At 33.3% G+C, this 24,195-nt stretch overlaps 1 pseudogene across 1 annotated transcript; it reads left to right on the top strand.

Moving 5' to 3' along the window:
- Positions 1–1,546: 1,546 nt before the first annotated feature.
- Positions 1,547–15,991, top strand: LOC309652815 (ferritin heavy chain pseudogene; annotated as a pseudogene). Its single transcript has one exon. The product of its transcript is annotated as a ferritin heavy chain pseudogene (transcript).
- Positions 15,992–24,195: the final 8,204 nt, after the last annotated feature.

The following is a 24,195-nucleotide window of genomic DNA, read 5'->3' as shown; positions in this document are numbered from 1 at the left end:
TGTCTGCTTCATTACTTCTAATCAACATTAGAAGTAGGTCTTAACCAATCAATAAGACAAAAGAGTAAATAAATACACAAATATTGGATAAGAAGTAAAACTACTGTTATTTTCAGAGAGTATGATTATATGTTAGAAAAAATCTACAGGAATCTATTAATAAAAATATTAGAACTCTAACTCACATAAGTTAAAATATAAAAAAGCAATTGCATTAACATATACTAGCAACAAAATATTGAGAATTTTAATTCTGAAATATCATTAAAGTGGCATGAAAATATTAAAGAGTTAGGAATAAATTTAATGAAATTTTCCAAGAGCTCATGACTGAAAACCCCATGACATAGATAAGGAATATTAAAGAATGGTTAAATAAATGGAGGGATTATTTATGTTCATTAATTGAGAGAACATTGCTATGATACTGAAGAAACTGACAGTCTGATTCTACAATTTATGCTACAGAAGAGCTAGTATTAGTTTTCAAAAGGATAGTGATATTGTGTGACATTTAGTACCAGATATCAAGACTTACAAAGAAGCTTCATTAACTAAGACAGAATGGTATTGATATATGGATAGATGAATCAATAAACGGAATAAAATAGGGAATTCAGAATGAGACCTAAGCTTATATGGTCATTTGACTTTCCACAAATATATTTCTACAATTTAATGGGGAAAAGAAAGTCTGTCTTATCAACAAATGATACTGGGACAACTGGATATGATTATGGGTAAAAAATGAACTTGGATGCTATCTTACTCCACACACAAAATTTCATTTCAGGATGATCATGGACATAAGTGTAAAAACTTTATATACCTGCTGGAATAAAACAAAGAAGAATATCTTTGCAATCTATGAATATGAAATAAAAACTTTCTCAGCAGGGAAAGTTGAGAGAATTTGTCCCAAATGGACATACAATATAATAACTGATAAAAGAAGTTCATCAGACTGTAGAGAAATTATATATGACAGAAAATTGGGTCTGCAGTAAAGACAAAGTAAACACCTGTACTGTACTGTACTGATTCAGTTAATAAATGGTCCAACACTAGAATCAAAAGGCAGAGATTATCAGACTAGATTTAAAAGCAAGATTAAACTCTATGGTGTTGAGTAGAAACAATTTAATAAAAAAGGCACAGAGTGACAGTAAACAGTTAAGGAAAGTTATAAAAATTGAATATGAATCATATTAAAGTGGATGTAAAAAGCTATATTAAAATTGACAGACTAAAATAGAAAAATCAGCACTCATAGAGAATAAACATCCCTCTCCCAGTACCTGATAAAAAACGTAGAAAAAAAAAATCAGTGAAGATACAAGAGATTTGAAAACCATCAACTTGATCTAGCTGACATTTAAAAAATGCTATACCGGCCACAGTCATCGCGGAGAGTCACCAAGTTTTCCTGCTTCAACACTGCTTGGACGGAACCCCGCGCTGGTCCCCTGCTCCGGCCGGCCACTCAGAGCCAGCCCTCGCCACCACCTCACAGTGCCCTCCGACCGCCTCTCCTCAGCCGCCGGCCATGACGACCGCATCCCCCTCGCAGGTGTGCCAGAACTAGCACCAACACTCGGAGGCTGCCATCAGCCGCCAGATCAACCTGGAGCTCTACGCCTCCTACGCCTACTATCCATGTCATACTATTTTGACCGTGATGATGTGGCTTTGAAGAACTTTGCCAAATACTTTCTTCACCAGTCTCATGAGGAAAGGGAACATGCTGAGAAACTGATGAAGCTGCAGAACCACCGGGGTGGCCGAATCTTCCTTCAGGATATCAAGAAACCAGACCGTGATGACTGGGAGAACGGGCTGAATGCAATGGAATGTGCACTACACTTGGAAAAAAGTGTGAATCAGTCACTACTGGAACTGCGCAAATTGGCCACTGACAAAAATGACCCCCATTTGTGTGACTTCATTGAGACTCTTTACCTGAACGAGCAGGTGAAATCCATCAAAGAATTGCGTGACCATGTAACCAACTTACGCAAGATGGGGGCCCCCAAATCTGGCATGGCAGAGTATCTCTTTGACAAGCACACCCTGGGAAACAGTGATAATGAGAGCTAAGCCTTAGGCTGGCTTCCCACAGCCACAAGGGTGACTTCCCTGGTCACCAAGGCAGTGCATGCATGTTTGGGTTACCTTTACCTTTTCTATAAGTTGTACCGAAACATCTACAAGTTCTTTCCTTAGTACCATTCCTTCAAATAGAGTAATTTGTTACCCCTCTCCCCAAAATAAGAATGCTATACCAACAAGTGCAGCATATATGTACAAGTACAGGGAACATTTACCAAGGTAGAAGGTATGCTGAGCCATAAGACCAAATCCTCAACAAATTTAAAAGAATTGAAACCATACAGTAATAGTGTATTAGTTTCCTAGGCCTGCCATAACAAAGTACCACAAACTGGGGAGTTTAAAACAATAGAAATTTATTGTTTCCGTTCTGGAGGCAAGAAGTCTGAAACCAATGTGTCACCAGAGCCAATATCGCTCTAAAACCTGTAGTGGAATCCTTCCTTGCATTTTCTTAGCTTCTGGTGGTTTGTCAGCAATCTTTGACATTCTTTGGCCTGTTCATGCATCACTCTGATTCTCTGCCTTCACATGACTGTTTCCCTGTGCCTATCTTCACATGGCTGCCTTCTTATATGGACACCAGTCGTATAGGATTAAGGGTTCACCCGACTCCAATATGACCTTATCTTAACTAATTACATCTACATTGATTCTGCTTCCAAATAAGGTCACATTCTGAGGTACTGGGGGTTAGGACATCAGCATATCTTTTTTTTCGGGTGGGAACATATCTCAACCCATACCAAATAGTATGGAGAGATTCCCTCAATTTTGGAATTGTATTCCCTCAATTTTGGAACATGCATTAATAATCCATGGGTCAAAGAAGAAATCACAAGAAAAAATAGTGAATATTGTGAGCTGAACACCTACCATATATATCAATAATGGATATCCAAGTATCAAATTTTGTGGTATGTATCCAAAGCAATGCTTAGAATTTTATAAATATAAATAACTGCTAGAAAAAAGATTTAAAAATTAATGACCTAAGCTTGTACCGTAAGAGCACTAGTAAAAGAGCAAATTAAACCTAAAATAATAGAAGGTAAATAATAAAAATAAGATCATAAATCAAGAAATTGGAAACAGATAACAATAGATAATAAAGTTAAGATATGGGGTTTTTGGGGAAAAAATAATAAAAATTGTAGATACTAACCAGACTAAGAAAAAAAGATATACATATTGCCTAGAGCACTAATTAAAAAGGGAATATCACTAAACATACTAAAAGGACTACAGACATTAAAAGGGTAATAAAATAATATTATAAATCTGTTTATATCATTAAATTCAACAACTTAGCTAACTGGAGATATTTATTGAAAACCATGAATTACCCAAACTGACAGATGAAGAAATAAAAATTTAGAAAAACACTTTTCATTAAGGCAATTCAATTCATAATCAGAAACCACCTAAGAAAAGCAGAAAATAAAATGGAGAGAGCAAGATCAGGAGAGAGAAATAGAAAGAGAGGAGAAGAGGGAGGAAAAAAAGAGAAAGAAAGAACGTAAGGATGAATGGGTGGGAAGGAAGAAAGAAGGCAGGGAGGAAGGAGGGAAGGAAGAAAATCTCCAGGCACAGTTTAATTAATTAATTAATTAATCAAATATTTAAGCAATAAATAATGCCATATCTAAAATAAACTGTTTTCATAAATAGAAGTGGAGGAAACCCTTCCTAAATCAGCTAGCCAGGACATTAAAACCCTGATACCAAAAACTGACAAAAACATTACGGAAAAATAAAATTTATACCAATATCCCTCATAAATATAGATGCAAATTCCCTTTCAAAATATCAGTAGATAATTTAAAGTAATGTACAAAAAGAATAATACACCATTACTTGTTGGGGTTTATCCCAGAAAAGCAAAGTTGGTTTGCCATTTGACAAAAAATCATTTTAATCTACCATATTAACAGAATGAAATATGTATATATAAATATGTATACCTTCATAAGGCATTAGCATTATCTCCTAAAGTTGACAATAGACATATATATGAGCCAGAAATTCCCATCCTACGTATATACTAAAGAGAGTTTGTGTATTTTCAAGTACTGTTCACAATATCAACAAACTGGAAAAAAACCAAATGCTCATAAACAATAATGTAGATGAATTAACTGTGGTACAGTAAAATGCAATATTATACAGTAGTCAAAACAAATGAACTAGCAACATATAAAAACATGAAAGAATTTTGTGATAAAATGTTGAGGACAAATGAGTCTCCAAAGATTGCATACAGCATGATATACTTCTTTTATGAAATAAAACAGATCTTAAAAATATTTACTGTTTCAGAAGTTATAAGCAAACCAAAAGAGACTCCTGGTTTCAACTTTGACATGTAAACAGCTAGGAGATAGCTATTTCCATCATTACAGAAAGAAAACTGCTGAACAAACTGAAAATTAAGGACTCTTCTTAGACCCATCAGAGAATTGTGATCAAGGGTGGCAAACTGCCACCCTTGAAATCTGGAGAGATAGGTGAATAGAGAATCACAGCTGAAATCTGGAAACAAAAATTCCTAGGAACACTTAAGTTGTAATTTTGACAAATTTCTTGAGGTTGAGTATACTAGCATGAGGGAGAACTCCTAAGAGCTGTGCTTTGGCATGTGTGTCGGGGGTACACTTTCATGGATTTTGCCTTCAGGAGCCCAATGAGATCCTCACAGTGAAAAGCTTGGAAGGATCCTCTACTGGCTCTGAAATGGGAAAAGGAAACATAACCATTTTGAAATATGCCAAGACTGTTCTCCAAAACAAAGGGAACTTTGCAGGAGAAAAGGCTTTACCAGAGCCTTATTACACCCTAGGGAGAAGAGCATTTATCCAATCCTACTCCCTCCCCCACCCCAAATCCTTCCTGTATTACCTAAGAGGAGAAATTAAGGCTAAGAAACATTGATGAAAGTCACAGCTCAGAGACATGGGCCCACTAAACGACTGAGATTTAATCATAAATTGAAAGAAACTTCTCTTCTCCCATACCTTGCGACCATACCAAGAGGGATTGGTGTAACAGTGGCTTACAGCGAAAAGAGCTGCATAACAAAGACTTTATCCAAGTAGGAGTAATTAAGGAATTCTAAAGTCAATAAAGGAGACACAACAAGGTCATACAAGGACCTTACAAAGTTCCCTTTGTTTTGGACAACAGTTATGGCATATTTCGAAATGGTTGCTATTTACCAAAAAACACAATTTAAATAAAAGTAATCAGGTTCAAGGTAAAACAATGAAAACGTTCAGTATGAAAATACTAAGAGGAAAGCTACCTTAACAGGACTGTTACTAAATCAAGCGACTTTAAGGCAAGCAACATTTCCAGTGATAACGAGGGAGATTTCATAAAATGACAAAATGGTCAATCCTTCAGGAATATATCACAATTATAAATCTATGCACATATTTATATAACTGAAATATATATATAAAAATTTACAGAATTATAAGAAGTAAAAGGGGAAATCAAGTATAATGAGAGAATCAAAATAGAAGATAACTTCCATAGAAATAAAAATATATCAGAGATTATAATAACAATAATAAAATAGCTCTTAGTGGCATTGAATCACATACATAACAATAAAGATCTGAATTAGCAAAATTTAGTTACCGTATCAGAGAATCCTCTCAAAATACAGAATTAAAGGAAAACCATAGAAATTATGATAGCCAAGATACTGAGCAGTGCCCTCAAGCGCTAATGTGGCTATAAATCACCATGTGATCTTGTTAAAAATGCACATTTTGATTGAGTAAATATGCGGTAGGGCCTGCAATTCTGGATTTCTCATTGGTTCCCAAGAGATGCAGAAGTTACTGATCAGCAGACCTTACTTTAAATAGCAAGGATACAGAGAGCAAATATGGAAGAACATCTTTATTCTCACATACACACACACACACACACACACACACACACACACACACACAGCATTTATACAACAGGAGTTCCATAGGAAAACGTGGAGTCCTGGAGGAGTAAAAAGCAGTCAAGTGCACAACAGAAGAAGGCACTTATTTTAAGGTGAAAGCGTTTACTGAAGACTGGGCAGAATTGTTTGTGTGTGATATTTTCTAAAAACATCATAGTAAATATCTGAACTAAAATAGTAAGGAAAAAATAGCAAAAAGATTTAAACACATTTTTGGAACCAGAAATCAAATAAGAGCTTGGACACACCTTTAACAATTTGAGGACCTGGCAAGAGTATAATACTTCTAAGTCAAGCTAAAAATCTGTTACATAAAACATATATATTGTCCTGCCTTGAAAAAAGTTAAAAGCCTGGTTGACTGTTTTTATATGACAATTTTGGAAGAATACTAAAAATTGTTAATTATTAATGTATAACGATTTTCTATTGATTAGTCAGTGATATTTGGTTGAGTAATAAAATATAGATATATATAATTCATATTTATGAATATTCATTCCATACAATTTATTTTTCCTTTTCTTTAATGTTGTTAAAATAAAGATTTTCATATTAATGCAATAAAAGATTAAAATGTAAAAGGTGATCATGTTCCAAATATACAAATTTTGAGTTTATGTTGATAAAATTAAATTACTATAAAATATTAAAACATAGTTATGTTCACATATGCTTTCAGTTACTTTATATAATATTCAAACTTTAAAAATTAAAAGTCAAATATAATATACCTTAATTATTGAATTTCAAAATTTTAGCTAAAATTTTAAATACAGCTGAAATGTATAGTATTTTTTGAAAATTTACTCAAATCTTATCAATATGATTATAAATATAAAGATATTCAAAACCCTACCTTTTAATGCCCACCTACTTTCCAACATAAAGAGCTATATATGTACATTTAAAAGGAATATGAATTGTTAAATGTAGCAAAATATTTCTCAGCTGCATTTTGTACTGGTTATAAAAACCATGTGTGTCTCTCCAGAAACAATATTGGAACATAAAGAAAAGGAAGGAAAGGGATGCCTGTCACTACTGTGAAATAATACTTCCTTAAGCAAGAATCTATGGGATTTATATCATCTGAGAGAAAAGATATTGAACAAGTTAATTAATTTGTGTTTTCTGTTACATAAGGCATTTAAATGTTTCTCACATCCTGAAGCAGTATCCTGAAGCAGTATCCAACACATGAAACTCCTTAGTATTTGGATACATTTGGGCACAGGGCAAGAGGTGGGAAAATGTTTTCTCCTGGATCCAAACAATATTCGTCACAAGACAGCTTGCTTAGGGTTGCAGGTCTGAGTGGAAGATGCTAAGGGACAGAAGTTGCTATATGTTCTTTAATAAGTTTAATTTTTGTGTGTGTGTATAATTGGGATCATCTAAAGCATGGAGCTCAGGACAGGTTACTCTCTTGCCCTGTTATAAATGTGGTACCGAATACGTGAATATGGTACCTAGAAAAGAAGTACAAGCTGATATTCATGGGAAAAGCCCAGTGAGGATCTATTCTTGAAGTAAGTATTTACAGGGGGATATAGAGGTGTTAATTTGAATGATTACCAAAAACTTGTGCCAAGTCTCTGCCATCATCCCATCCTGTCCAACTCTTCCACACAGAGAGATGGTGAAAAGTGAGGCCAGAAGGGTATTAATTTTAATGACCATCTATGGAATCCTGATCGGTCTCTGTCTTCATCCTATCCTTCCCTACTCCTCCATACAGAGAGATGAGATGGGAAGGCCATTTCCCTGTCTCCTGCTCCATGTTCAAAACACTCACATACACATGCATGCACGAGCACGCACACATATATACACACACACCACTCCAAAATTAGAGTGCTTAACTCTATGTGTAGTTAGGCCTTCAAATATTGAATTTGACACTTAAATTAAAGCATTCCACAGTCTGGAATTTGGCGATTCCCAAGACAAACATTCTAACTCTTCATATAGGCATCTTAAAATGAAGCTTGCCATTCAAAATGTCCAGCCTAGTCTCCAGAAACAAAGCTTCCATTAGGCTTCCCAATCAGGTGAGAAACCTATCAGGAAACACACCTGCCTATACAATAGCAAAGAAAACCAATTTCAACTTATCTACAGTAATCAACCAAATACTTCATTCTGAAGTATAGGAACAGGTAACAAAAATTTAACATATACGATAAAAATCAACAGAATAAGACAGTAAGTTTAAAAACAACAAGCAGAATATTGAGCCCAGAATAAATATAGTTCAAGAAAGAGAAGAGATATTTTAAGATAATCTAATTAGTATTCTCAGAGAAATATGAGTACATCATAGATTGCTGGTAGGAATGTAAAATGGTACAGTCACTCTGGAATACAGTTTGACAATTTCTTGAGTAACTAAACATGCAATTACCATACACCAGCAATTACACTCCAAAGAAATGAAAAATTATATTCATACAAATACCTGTACATGAATGTTTATACTAGCTTTAATATTAATAGCCCCAAACTGAAAACAATGCAGATATCCTTCAATGGATGATTGGTTAAACAAACTGTGGTACATCCATACCATGAAATACTAATTAGCAATAAAAAGCAATGAGCTAATGATACATGCAATAACCTGTATGAATCTCCAGAGAATTATGCTGAGTGAACAAAGCCAAATACACACTATATAAATGCTATATTTATATAAGATTTATATGAAATTCTTGAAACTACAAAATAATAGAAATGGAAAACAGATTGACAGTCAACGGAGATTAAGGAAAGGGTGGGGTGGGAGGGAAATAGGCATGACTATAAAAGGGCAACACGAAGGATCCTTCTGGTGATAGAAATGTTCTATATCTTGACTGTATCAATTGTCATATCTCTGTTGTGATATTATAGATTTGCAAGATATTATCACCGAGAGAAATTGGGTAAGGTGTATACAGGATCTGTATTCTTTCTTAAAACTGGATGTGAATTTAACTTTCTCAAAATGAAAAACTTAACTAAAAAATGAAATTGAATGTTGTAAAAAAGCATCAGAAAACAAAACATGACTGTTATATGAAAGTAAATCCATAGAATTACTGGGGAAAAAAATGCTGAAGAAATACATGTATGTAGAGAGAAAGGAAAAGAGAAAGAAAATGTGAAAGAAATGATGGCAACATAGGGATTCAATCTCATAGAGACAATATTTTACTATTAGAAATTAAAAAGAGTAAATAGAGGAAATGAAGAAGACAAAATTATTAAAGAAGTAGTATAAGTAAATTCCCAAAAGTTGAAACTCATGAATCTTTAGAATAAAAGGAAAATGTTTGGTCTTCCTAGTTGAAACTTTAATGTCTATCAATAAATTTTACCATTTTCTTTGTATAGGTCTTTCACATTTCTGGTTAAGTTTATTCCAAAATAAAATTAAAGCTCTTGTCTATTTTAATATGTATCTTTATTTTTCTGTTTGCAATATATCATTTGGATATTGCTGATATATTAGAACACTGCTTCTAATCTAGTAGTAATTATTTGATAATCAGATCAAATCATTTGAAAGCATCCTCAGTTTTGTATCAATTTCCAATATTTATCTCTCTTTCTTTGTCTTAATGCATTGGTTAGGTCTTCTAGTAAAATAATAAATAATAGCACCAATGGTGTTATTCCTGATTTGGGATGAATTATTAATATTCTACCATTAAGTATGACTTTTGCTGTAGGTTTGGTACATTTATCTAATGATGTTTTTTCTTCTTTCTTAATTTGCTATGAATTTTTAATATGCATAAGGATGATAGTTCAAATATTTACTGTTAGCTATTGAATTTATTTCATTTTATATTATTTTTATAATCTAAATCAATATATTTTGATTAAAATGGATTTTCATTCCATACACAAAACATTACACAGGTCTGCACAGAAGACTGATTGTGAATTTTAAATAGCATGATAAATTTAGATTGTGTTTAGAAAATGGTAAAACTATCATTTTAAATTTAACATACATATATAAAATAAAAAGGGAAGCTAGTACAGCAATATTAATAGATCCTAAATATTTTGATTACACTGGAAGTTCTAGTCATAGTAAGGCATCTACAAATGTTTGACACAAGATAATATTTTCTACTCCAATCCAGATTTCTTTATTTACCATTTAATAAAGGATAGGCTGGAAATGACTGACAGGTGTGCAATACTGTCAAGGAAATTACGAGTTTGCAAATTCAGCATTTATTTATTTTAAGTAACCATACATAAGAAACTCTTAAGTTGTAGCCACGTTGTTTCAGTATTCTGAATCTATGCAACCCACTGTTTCTACTTTGTTACATAGATTTTCTCAGTCTTCTTCCCCAATATACACGTCTTTTGGTGTCAAGAAAGTTGTTTGTTTCATATGACCTAACAATTCAATCAAGTGATTTTTAAGTGAAAAAAGGGAAGTTTCCCCTCCCCTCACCCTCTTGGGAAGGGGAAGTCAGAAACTTAATTTAGACAGGAAAATAGGATCAGCTCTGCTACCAGTGATTCTCATAATCTTTAAAACCCTTTAAAAAAAAAAACCCTTTTGTATTTTTTCAAATTTTCACACATATCTTCCCTTTTTTGTTAAAGCACAAATGGTTGTTGACTATGCAGATTATGCAGAGGAACTTCAGTGAAATGCTACTTCATCAGGAAGAACTGTGGATCAAGTAGGCCCACAAAGTTATCATAAATAATGATATTTACATAGGCAGTACATATAAAAATGTAGAAAGTGAGGCAGGAGGTAGATGCCCCTCCCCCCCCGCCAGGGTAAGCAATTGAAGATTCATTCCCTGTGGACCAATACTCGAAGATGACAATAGCAGGACAATTGAGAGAGGAGGTTGGGCCCTGCCCAGATACAGGATAAGAGACCACATATTTCTCATTCTCAAAGTCAAGGAAACCTTCCCAACTAGAAAGCTCCTTAAGGTCAAAAAGGGAGGGGGTGCCATCCCATAGTAAGTGATGCCAACTACCCATAGCCTCTTCGGTAGAATCCATCTTGGCTGAGAGATGCGTGCGCACATGGGAGGATCCTGAGATATACCAAATACAGACTCTGAACCAGGCAAATCAAAATGATTGGTCAAAGGAAACCTGGAAGAAATGCCCCATTATAAGTGATTTAAACTACCATGAGGGTGCAACTCTCTCTCTGAGTCTGCCCGTGTGTCTATCCACACGTACCGTACTCTTTTCTTCTCCTAATAGACACTTGTTTCACTACTTTACGTCTTTGTGGGAATTCTTTTCTGCAAAGCCAAAGGGCCAGGGTCTTGTCACTGGCTACTTGTTCCTGGTGGTCTAGTGGCTAGGATTCGGTGCTCTCACTGCCTTGACCTGACCTCAATCTCTGGCCGGGAACCAAAACCCTGCTTCAAGCTGCTACAGGCCGAGGCCACCCAAGATCAGAAAGTATGAGAAAAAATAAGATTTTAGGAGAGCCTTCTGAAAGACAAATTAGAATAACAATTCACGATGTCACATTCCTCTTTTCATGCTTTGTTAAAAAGCCTAAATTTATATTTGCTTCATGTTCCTTTCAGGAAGATGAATAAGTTATGCAAAACAAAGTACACCAATATTTAAATTATACAGAAAAGCTTAGGTTTGAAAATAATTTGACAAGGAGATAAGCAAGAAGGTCCAATTAAACAAACCCTTTGGCAAATTACTATTTCTTTTACCAACTCAATTTCTGTCATAATCTATAGAAAAAAAAATCCCTGACCAGCTAGGTGTTTATATTTTAATTTTAAAAAGCAATATTTATTAATAATACTCCATAGCTAACCATTTTAAGCTCCTATCAAACTCAGGCAAGAAATTATTAAATTCATAAATGTGCTTTCATTGCATTTTAATGGAAATGAAATTAGATCTGTCTTATCAGAGGTGGGACTAGTCAACACTAAAAGAAGCAGAAGTACTGCCAAATAGTCAATTTACATAAATAAATTTGCCTCCTTTACAAATCAGGAAGGCTTTTCATGAGAGCTTGAAAAGCAACATCACTCCCCAAGCTGACTTTGAATTGATGGACTAGTGGTAAGTCTGATAAGATTTAACCAAAACTTTTCCTCTTTTTTTCTCCACACTAGGTAAATTTTAAGCATTGCTCTTCCAATGATACCTATCTAAATGTTAATACTGTACATCCTTTCCATACTATTATTGCATTCCTAGGGAAGAAATGCATATCCTGTACACAGCAATTTTGTTCAATCTGAAATAACAGATATTCTGAAATACTTAGTCCTGAATAATTCATTTATGCAATCTACAAAATGATGATTGCACAGCTTGCTTTTAAAGGATTTTACTAACTTTCATTGAATGATACTATATGAATTGACTAGATGATGTAGCAAATCTAATTGTCCAGGAATGTACACTAAGGGGACCTCTTCGGTTTTTCTGTAAAAATACTAACTCACTGAATCATACAAAGAATTGTTCTTCAAGTTAGAATAAATTTTTGAAGGTCACCTAGGCCAAATTCCTACCAGATTAAAATAACAAATTTCTTCCATAGCATAACTACCAACAGGCTATTTATTATTCACTGGAATGTCTTTAGTAACAGTATATCCCTGTGTGGTGTTGGCTCCTGATCAGGTGTTCACAGTTGCCCACGTCTTACCCTCTACATTGTCTTGACCAAATTTTTGTCAGGTTTTTCTCTTCACTAAAGGTCCCTGAACTCTGCTTGTCCTCAAACCTAAGCAAGCACTGAAAAGCCAAAAATATCCCCTTATCAGCTTATCCCAAGAATAAGCTGACCCTCTCTATAAAAGAAAAGCCTTTTTGCTTGCTTTTGAGACACTTGCACATTTCTGAGATCTGAGCGCTTTCCCTACTGCAACAGTCTTTCTTCTCAGTAAAGCCTCTCCTTATCTAAGTCTGGATTTGTTTTTATATGACATTCCTATTAAAAAAATATGTGAAAGCCCAAAACTTGGTACTTTAAATAATTTATTTGCCTCTGAACTCATTTTTTTAACACTGTGCTATCTATATTTCCTTTCCACTTTCTCTCTTCCTTCTATTTTCCCTTCCATTATATAAAGTCATGGACTTAAACTCTAATATTCTTACAGATACAAAATTCTAACTCACTGGTCCCTTGGGTCAACCTCAAGGCTATTCATGACATTTCACCTGAAATATTGCTTTTCACGTCTTATCCGTTATGTGTACTTCCAAAAGAAGCAGTTTCCTAAAGTATGTTTCATCAAGCAGCATTACTTTGCTAAGTAGCCACTAACACCTATTCATTGTCTACTAAATGCCCATATTCTTTAACTTGAAATTTAAGTTCTTCCAACAGTGGAGCAGGAGAATAGTTCCCAGTGTAACTTAAATGTTGTGGTATTTAAATATACAGGAACACTTTAGATGTGTGCATACGCAAAGATAAAATTGTGCAAGAACAAGACAACTATGATTCATTTAGCTTGAATGTACCAAAAAAGTAAATTAAGCTAGATCTCTGCCATGTAGGTAAACTAGAACTGATGGCTTTGGCTCAAATGCATTGCTACAATGACTTTATAACTATGACTATAGAAATAAATTTAGTTAAATATTATCTAATAATTGTTTGTTGCTTTACTACCATATATCCAGCTCCATGGTAGGCACTATGGAGAAGAAAAAGAGAACTCTGAAACCTACATCTTACATTTTCACATACTATACACAATCTCAGAGTCAGAAAAATTCCTAATGCAAATATGAAAAATAAACATTATAAAGGTAATTTTAGGACATCTGCTTCTGGCCATGATGGACAAGCTAGGTTAGATCAACCTTACTTCCAAGAATCGATAGAAAAGCTGGATAAAATATTTTTAAAGCATTTTTTTAAATGTGGAATACTATAGCTTGATTGTAATGGTAGTTACATGGATGTACACATGGGATACAATGGCATAGAACTATACACGCATATTGTACTAATGTCAATATCCTTATTTTGATATTATGTTAAAACTATATAAAATGTAACTATTGGAGGAAACTGGGATGAAGGGTACACTGTACCTCTCTGTACTATTTTGTCACTTCTGGTGAAACTATGATTTATTTTAAAACAAAAAGTTTTTTGTTAAAAAATGTTTGAAGGCATCAGAAAGTTACAAATAAAGGCAGGACTTGAGGGGTCAAGACCCCAGAGAGAAGTGAAACACAGAGAGATGAGTCTGACATTTGGTACTGCACTTCCTCTACAGGCATTTACAAATTCATGACTGATAGCCAGAAAGCTAAGAATTTGAGCATAGCTCTCAGCATTCTCTTGGAGCGGAGAAGATAGAAATTGGAGTTTAGAACTGATCAAAGTGGTCGGCCCTCATAAAATAATTTAGTTTTCAGGTAGATCATCTTTACAGGGTTGTAAGGATGAACCAAAAATAGATTAGCTTTTGTAAAGACTGAAACTCAGCCTCTGTAATCAGCCCAAACTCTGGCTGAATTAAAGTGATCTCCCCCTAGCTTAGAGGCCAGATGCAAAAGCCTTAAAATATCTCTATATTTCTATATATAATATCTGACATTGAATTTTTAAAAATTAACAGGCATACCATGTCTCAAGATCAAATAATCTAAAATCAAGAAGAAAAATGAACAACAAAAAGATACCCACAGGGGATCCAGGTTGTCAGAAATAGCCTTTACGATAATAATGATCTATATAATACTTAGGGAAAACTTAATAAAAAATATATAAAGCATATATAAGGGAAACCATAAGCATCTACAAGAAAAATCTCAAATAAACAACCTAACCTTACATCTAAAGGAACAAGAAAATGAACAAACAAAATCCAAAGTTAGTAGAATGAGAGAAATCATAAAGAACAGAGCAGAAATAAATGAAACAGAGGCCAAAAAAAAGAGAATAGAAAAGATCAATGAAACTAAGTGCTGGTTCTTTGAAAAGATAAATGAAATTAATAAACCTTTAGTTAAACGCATCAAGAAAAAAAGAGGGAGAACCCAAGTAAATAAAATAAGATATGAAACAGGAGAAATTACAATTGACACCATAGAAATACAAAGGATCACAAGAGATTACTACAAATAATTATACACCAATAAAATGGACAACCTAGAAGAAATCAATAAATTGCTAGAAATGTACCATCCCCTAAGACTGAATTTGGAAGAAATAGAAAATATGAACTTATTGCCAGTAATTAAATTGAGTCAGTAATTAAAAAAATCTCCCCCAAGACATAAGTCCAGACCCCATGGGCTTCATAGATAAACTCTACCAAGCATTTAAAGAAGAATTAAAACATATATTTTTCACACTATCCCAAAAAATTGAAGAGGAATGAATGCTTCCAAACTCATTCTACAAGGCCATCATCACCCTAATAACAAAACCAGACAAAAATATCACAAAAAATTACAGGCCAATATCACTGATGAACATAGATGTAAAAATCCTCAACAAAATATTAGCAAACTGAATTCAACAATATATTAAAAGGATCAAACACCATGATCAAGGGGTATTTATCCCAGGAAAGCAATGGACATTTCAATATCCACAAAGCAATCAACATATCATACCACATTAACAAATTAAAGAATTAAAATCATATGATCATCTCAACAGATGCAGAAAAAAGTTTTGGACAAAATTCAACATTCATTTATGATTTAAAAACTCTCAAAAAAGTGGGTAAAGAGGGAACACAACTCAACATAATAAAGGTCATATATGACAAGTCCACAGAAAAATCATATTCAATGGTGAACAGCTGAAAGTATGTCCTCTAAGATCAGGACCAAGACAAGGATGCCCACTCTCACCACTTTTATTCAACATAGTATTGGAAGTCATATCCATAGAAGTCAGATAAGAAAAAAGAGATAAAAGGCATCCAAATTGGAAATGAAGAAGTAAAACTATCACTGCTTGCAGACAACATGATACTATATACAGAAAATCCTAAAGATGCCACTAAAAAACTATTAGAACTAATAAATGAATTCAGCAAAGTTGCAGGATACAAAATTAATATATAGAAATCTGTTGTGTTTCTATACACTAAGAACAAACTATCGGAAAGACAAATTTAGAAAATAATCCCAAATCAAAAAGAATAAAAGTAAAAGACTTATATTCAGAAAACTATAAAACATTGATGAAAGAAATAGAAGATGACACAAATGGAAAAATATATTGTGCTCATGGACTGGAAGAACTAACATTATTAAAATGACCATACTACTCAAGGCAATCTACAGATTCAATGCAATCTCCATCAAAACACCAATGACATTTTTTCACAGAACTAGAACAAATAATTCTAAAATACATTGGAAAACACAAAATACCCCAAACAGTGAACACAATCATGAGGAAGAACAAAGCTGGAGGTATCACACTCCCCGATTCCAAACTATACTACAAAGGTACAGTAATCAAAACAGTATGGGACTGGCACAAAAACAGACACATAGGTCAATGGAACACAACAGAGAGCTCTGAAATGAACCTATGTTTATATGGTCAGTTAACCTATGATAAAGGAGGCAAGAATATACAATGGGGAAGAGATAGGGTCTTCAATTAATGGTGTTAAGAAAAGTGGACAGTTACATGGAAAAGAATCAAAATGGACTACTTTCTCATAGTGTATACAAAAATAAACTCAAAATAGATTAAACACTTCAATGTTAAGACTTGAAAGCATAAAACTCCTAGAAGAAAACATAGGTAGTACGCTCTTTGACATGGATGTTAACAACATTCTTTTGGGTATGTTTCCTCAGGCAAGAGAAACAAAAGCAAAAATAAACAAATGGGACTACAGCAAATTAAAAAGCTTCTGCACAGAAAAAGAAACTATCAACAAAAAGAAAGACAGCCTACTGAACAGGAAAAGATATTTGCAAACAATATATCTGATAACAAGTTAATATAGAAAATATACAAAAACTCATAAAATTTAACATTGAAAAACCCAATTAAAAATGGGTAGAGGCCCTGAATAGACATTTTTCCAAAGAAGACATACATATGGCCAAGAGACACATGAAAAGAATGCTCAACATCACTAATCATCAGGGAAATGAAAATCAAAACCCCAAGGAGATACCACCTCATACCTGTCAGAATGTCTGTCATCAAAGAGACAACAAATAGTAAGTATTGCCAATTATGTGGAGAAAAGGGAACCTTGGTGCACTGTGGGTGAGAATGTAAATTGGTGTAGCCACTACAGAAAACGGTATGAAGGTTCCTCAAAAAATTAAAATAAAACTGCCATATGATCCACCAATTTCACTTTGGTGAAAATATTTTGGGTATTTACCCAAAGAAAACAAAAACACTAATTCTGTGACACATATGCACTCCAATTTTCATTGCAGCATTATTCACAATAGCCAAGACATGGAAACAACCTAAGTATACATGAATAGATGAATGGATAAAAAAGACATGGTATGTATATACACACACACACAATATTATTTATAGCTGAATATTTATTATTCAGCTATAAATTATTCATCTATAAATTATTATTCAGCTATAAATTATAAATTATTCAGCTATAAAAATAATGAAATCTTGCTATTTGCAACAACATGGATGGATTTATTTTTTTTATTTTTTATTTTTTTTCACACACACACACTGTATTTTATTTTTACAAGAGATAAATAGACTGACACCAAGCATTGTACATGGATGACCACAACAAAAGCAACAATGATTGCAATTACCAAACATGAAACACACTCATACTGTCATAATATTGACATTCAGTCCAGTAATCCTCCACTGTAACAGCTCCTTTACTTTGCAGTGAAAATTGATTTGTATATTCTTTGCCTCTGAGTCCTTGTGGGATTTTTTTTTTTTTTAATTCAGACAGAAAGTCACAAAAATTATACTCATCCTCATCAGTTCACTCAGTCCCAACATGGATGGATTTAGAGGGTATTATGCTAAGTGAAATAAGTCAGAGAAAGATAAATGCCACATGATCTCACATTTGGCAACTAAAAAACAAAACAAGCAAACAAAACAAAACAGACTCATAGATACAGAGAAATATGGGTGATTGACAGAGGGGAGAGCATGGGGGGGTGTCAATAGGTAAAGGGAATTAAGAGGTATAAACCCTTAGTTATATGAGAAATAGGTCATAGGGATATAATACAGCACAAGGAATGTGATCAATAATATTGTAGTATCTTTGCATTGGGACAGATCGTTACTAGATTTATTGTGGTGATAATTTCCTAATGTATGCAAATGTCAAATCATGTAGTACACCTGAAACTAACATAATATTGTATGTCAACTTTATTTCAATAAATAAACAAAGTTTACATTTTGAAAAAAAAATACTGGACCTTATCAAAATTAAAAGCTTTTGCTCTTTTGAAGACATTATTATGAAAATAAAAAGAGCATAGACTTGGAGATAATTAACATAATACATAAATTTGACAAAGAGGTTGTATACAGAATATATATAGAATTCAATTCAATAATTAAAAGACATACTTTTAATTTAAAAGTAGGCAATACATCTTCTTAGAAAGTAACAGAAGATATAGCAATGGCTGAAAAAACACAAAAAGGTGTTCAGCATCATTAGTCATTTGGAAATTGAAAATTAAACCATGAAAGGTAGCACTCTGCACTCATTAGAATAAAATTAAAATGAATGACGATTTCAAGTGTGGGTGAAGATGCAGAGCAGCTTGAGGTCTTATATGTTGCTGATGTAAGTGTAAAATGGTAAAAATCACTTTGGGAAACAGATTTTGCAATTTTTTATACAAGTTAAATATAGACCTAACCTATTAATCACTCTTAGTTATTTTCCAAAGGTAAATAAAAAAGTAATATCTACAGAAAGACTTATTCAGGAATTTCATAGCTTCTCTATTTAGAAGAGGTTCTCTATTTAGAACTAAAATCTGGAAAAATACAAACATCTGTTAAGAAGAGATTGTATGAACTATGATATATCCATACAATGGAAAAGTACTCAGTACAAAAATTACAAACTATTTGAACACGCAACTGTATGGATGATAGCAAAACAATGTTTTGGGTTAAGGAAGCTAGAAACAAAAGAGTACTTACTGTACAATCCCATGCATATGAATTTCTACAGTAGATAAAATTAAGTTGCTGTGATACACACCAGAATGCTGGTTACTTTGGTGGGTGGTTATCTTGCAAAGGGGTGTGAGGTAACTTTCCTGAGTGATGGAAATGTTCTACCTCTTAACTAGTGTTACATAGGTGTGTATATTTGTTAAAGCCTTCGAACTGTGTGTTTAATTTTTTGCATTTAATCATATGTAAATTACATCTAAAAAGTAGTTTCTAAAATGAAGTAAAAATAACAACTTTCTAAGACCAAAAAAAATGAGAAAATTCACTATCAGTAGACCAGCATTAAAGGGAATATTAAGGGAGGAGTTCACACAGAATAAAACTGATTTTTGATGGTAACAAGGAATTGCAAGAAAGAATGAAAAATAAAAAGTAAATGTGGTGTTAAAATCTAAATTCATATTGTATAAATGAAACAATAATAATGATATTCTGTGGGGTACAAAATACTTGGAGATTTTGAAGAATTCAAATGTGTGACAAAGAGCACAGAATGCAAGAAGGTGCTAAATGGAGTTAACCTATTCTAATGGTTTTTAATTGTCAATAAAGTTGAAATATTCTACTTTATATTGCACTTACTAAGCTAAGAATGCATCTTGTAATTGTTACAATAGCAATTAAAAAATAGTAAAAGAATGTATAACTATTGCTCAAAAATCAATCCAATTTGGGATGAATAAAAAGTTCTGGAGATTGATAATGGTGAAGGCTGCACAATAATGTGTATGTACTTAATGGTACTGAATCATACACTTAAAAATGGTTAAAATGGAAAATTTTATGTTATGTATTTTTTACAATTAAAAATTCAATCCATGTAATTACATAATTTCTCACATCGACAGAACAAAGGAGAAAATCATATGATCCTTTCATTGGATGCAGCAAAACGTTTAATAAAAGCCAACATTCTCACATAATAATAATAATAATAATAAAACTGTTAGCAAACTAGAAAAAACAGGGATATTGCTAAATTTGACAGTTTGTTTCTGGAAAAAGCAGAGTGGAACAGTAGAAAAGGAAAAATTAATGGTGCTGGGTCAATCGTATACCCATATATTTAAAAAAATTAAGAATCATGACTCATACCTCACAGCATACACAAAATTAAATTCCAAGTGGATTGTAGATTGCAACATAAGGAGGTAAAGGAGTACGCCTTTTAAAAGATAACCCAATTTGCTAAAAGATAATCATGAGAATATATTCATGATCTTGGGGTAGGAGAAGATGCCATAAGCACTAACCATAAAGAAGAGAGTTGATAAATTGGACAACAAAATTAAAAAATGATTTCATAAAACAAATCTCCATGAAAAGAATGAAAAGTCAAGCCTTTTCAGCATTGGGAGAAAATAACTGCAACCCATTACATACAACAATATGGATGAATCTTAAATATAATATTGAGCAAATGAAACCAGACACAAAAGAGTGCACTGTGTGATAACATGTATATCAAATTCAAAAATATAAAAGCCTTATCTTAGATTATACAAGTTGGAAGAGTGATTACTTTGGGGTAGAGGATCTGTTGGCTGGGATGAAGTGTCTAAGATGCTGGCAATTTTCTATATATTGGTCCAGGTGATGTTTATCTGGGCATATTCACTTTGTAAAACTTCATTGATTGGTACACTCACCCCATCATGATTTTCTATGTGTAAATTATATTGAATATAAAAGTTAGTTCTTGCCAGCTAATTTATATAGTCACTTTGTACTAAACACAGTATGCCTCTATTTTTTTAGTTTACATTTTAAATCAGAATGACTAAAATCTTGGTCTCCCAAATTAAATTTTGTTGAAAGATGCTGGAAAAACATTGCCAATACAAAAATGGAATTATAAGAAAATGTATAAACTAGAGAATAATGCAAAGCCAACTGTGCTTCTCAGTGAATACCAGAGGGAAAATGAAATCTATCATGTTATGAGAGAACTGAATGTCCAGGAAAAAGGTGCAAAAGTGCTGCAAAATATGAGCTGGATACCTAGTATCTAAAGATATTCAGATATATATAATATTTAGATATACCCTATTTATTTATATCTAGATACATTTAGGTAAACCTAGATATTAGATATGCCATATCTAAAGATATGTGTACTCATGACTGGTAATCTAAATTAATGATGATGATGTTCTATTCCTTCAGAAGGAAAAATGTATTATTCCTGATACCCAGCTAAAAATGTTCAGGGATAAAAATACTTGGATATATCAAAAACAAAAACAAAAACAAAACAAAACTAGAGCACAATATTATTACACTACTAAAGGTTGTGAGGAGATAAAGATGATACTACATTTGAATAATAGAAGACAACTTCCTATAAAAAATAGAAAGGTAATGAAGTCTTCATATAATGGTAGAAATTGGGAAAATGGAGATGGTGGGAAAAGTATGGAGAACTTTGGGATCAGAGAAAAGAAAGAAATGTGCAAAGAACAATGTGAAAATAAAATGTGGATAGAATATTAATGCCAAGAATTTTACTGAGAAAGAGTGCAATGATAATGCTACATTGAGTGTAGCAGGTTGGAGAGAGAAGTAGTTCTTATATTTTATTATGGCACACAAAATCTGTAATGCTTATTTAAATAGAGTTCCAAGCTCCCTCCAAAATACTCTTATTCAGTAGGATTGGGGCAGGTCAATAGTTCTACATGTTTAACAAGAACCCCAGGCAATTTTGCTACAAATGGCCATGGGTATGAAATTTTGGAAAATACTGCCTTAGTATAAGGGACACCAAGAATGGGTCTCAGGGCAGGTTCAGTGTTGAATTATATTCAATATCGGGATAATAGTTTTATTCATTTTGTACTGCAATGAGGGTTTATAGACTTCATCATATTACTGTGGCATCAAAAAAGTTGTCACAAATCACTGTTGTAAAGATTGGTACTTTAAAGACTTGAAAATAGACTTCCAGTTTTACTCTAGTCCTTAAAAGAAAAAGGCTGAGCAAACTGAAAATCAATAATTTTACTTGGACCCAGCAGAAAACTGAGGTTGCAGGGCAAACTGTCATGCCAAAATTATTATGAACAATTCTATGTCCATCAATTTGATAACAGATGAAATAGACCAATTCCTTGAAAGACATAAACCAACAAAACTAACACAAGAAGAAACAGATAAATAGGCCTATATCTACTTATAACAACTGAATCAATAACTAATAACCTTCCAAAAGAGAAAACACCAAGCCCATAAGGTTTTCTACCAAAACTTAATGAAAAAAAGATACCAATTCTTTACAATTGCTTCCAGAAAATAGAAGCAGAGGGAACATTTCCTCACTCATTTTATGAGGTTTGCATTACCCTATCACTAAAACTAGACTAAAGCTATTACAGGAAAGGAAAACTACCAAGCAATATGTCTCATAAACACTGGTTCAAGACACCTTAATTAAACATTAGCAAATCAGGGCTTCCCTGGTGGTGCAGTGGTTGAGAATCTGCCTGCCAGTGCAGGGCACATGGGTTCGAGCCCTGGTCCAGGAATATCCCACATGCCACGCAGCAACTAAGCCCGTGTGCCACAACTACTGAGCCCGTGTACCACAACTACTGAAGCCCGTGTGCCTAGAGCCCATGCTCCACAACAAGAGAAGCCACCACAATGAGAAGCCTGCACACCGCAACAAGGAGTGGCCCCCACTCGCCACACCAGAGGAAAGCCCGCGTGCAGCAGCAAAGACCCAACGCAGCCAAAAATAAAATTAAAATTAAAAAAAAGAATTAGCAAATCAAATCCAACAACATATAAAAAGAATGATACACCATAACCAAAGGAGATTTATTCCAGATATGCAAGACTCATTCAACATTTGAAAATTGATCAATACAACCGGTAACAATAGGCTAAAGAAGATGTCCAAATAGAATTAGAGGCAAAGGAGAAGTAAATATAAAGATTAGTTTTTTTTTAACATCTTTATTGGAGTATAATTCCTTTACATTATTGTGTTAGTTTCTGCTGTATAACAAAGTGAATCAGCTATACGTATACATATAACCCCATATCCCCTCCTTCTTGCATCTCCCTCCCACCCTCCCTATCCCACCCTTCTAGGTGGACACAAAGCACTGAGCTGTGGTCTTCTGCCAGCATTCAGTAGGTGTTCTGTAGGAGTTGTTCCACATGTACATGTATTTTTGATGTATTTGTGGAGAGGAAGGTGATCTCCACGTCTTACTCCTCTGCCATCTTGAAGGTCCTTCTAAAGATTAGTTTTTAAATGATAGTGAGGAAGCAGGGATATTGAAGAATACAGTCTCAGGGAAAAACTGTTTTAGATCTGATGTTTTTGAGTTAAAATATTTTACATTTTTTTATTCTTCAGATTTGGTTTTAACATTTACTACACAATAACTATGGAAAAATTAACTACCATATTTAAATAGCTAGAAAGAGCTATTTTGAAAAGTTCAAAATTTACCTTTGAAAGAATAAATGTTGACATTTCACACAATTATATTTCCTAGTTTGCTTGCTCTTATAGAAAGATATTAGACTGAATGAAAATGGTAACTGCCAATTCCTACAAATGGATTTATAGATTTATTTGTTTACCCTCTGACTCCAAGCGTTACTTGGATATTTTCAACAGAGATTGTGTTAAACAGATCTCACATGCCAAAAACACATACAGAGTAAGATTTGTTGTGTATAAGTTACACATAATGAATATACTGAAAGGAATTAAGACCAAATGATAATATAATAACAGAGGTTTTTCTGGGAGGTGGTGTTGACTATAATATGCATGTAAGAATTTTCTTTAACCTTTACCTAATAATTTAGAAGAAAACAAAACTAGGAATAAGAACATAAAAATAATTCATAATTCCACCAAATATTTCTTTTCTTTACATTTATATATTTCAGCCTTATTCAATGTAAA

Source organism: Balaenoptera physalus, assembly GCF_965194825.1.
Source record: "Balaenoptera physalus genome assembly, chromosome: X".
Taxonomy (NCBI): Eukaryota; Metazoa; Chordata; class Mammalia; order Artiodactyla; family Balaenopteridae; genus Balaenoptera; species Balaenoptera physalus.
The sequence above is the reverse complement of the archived record's forward strand: the minus strand, read 5'-3'. Positions and strand labels throughout refer to the sequence as shown.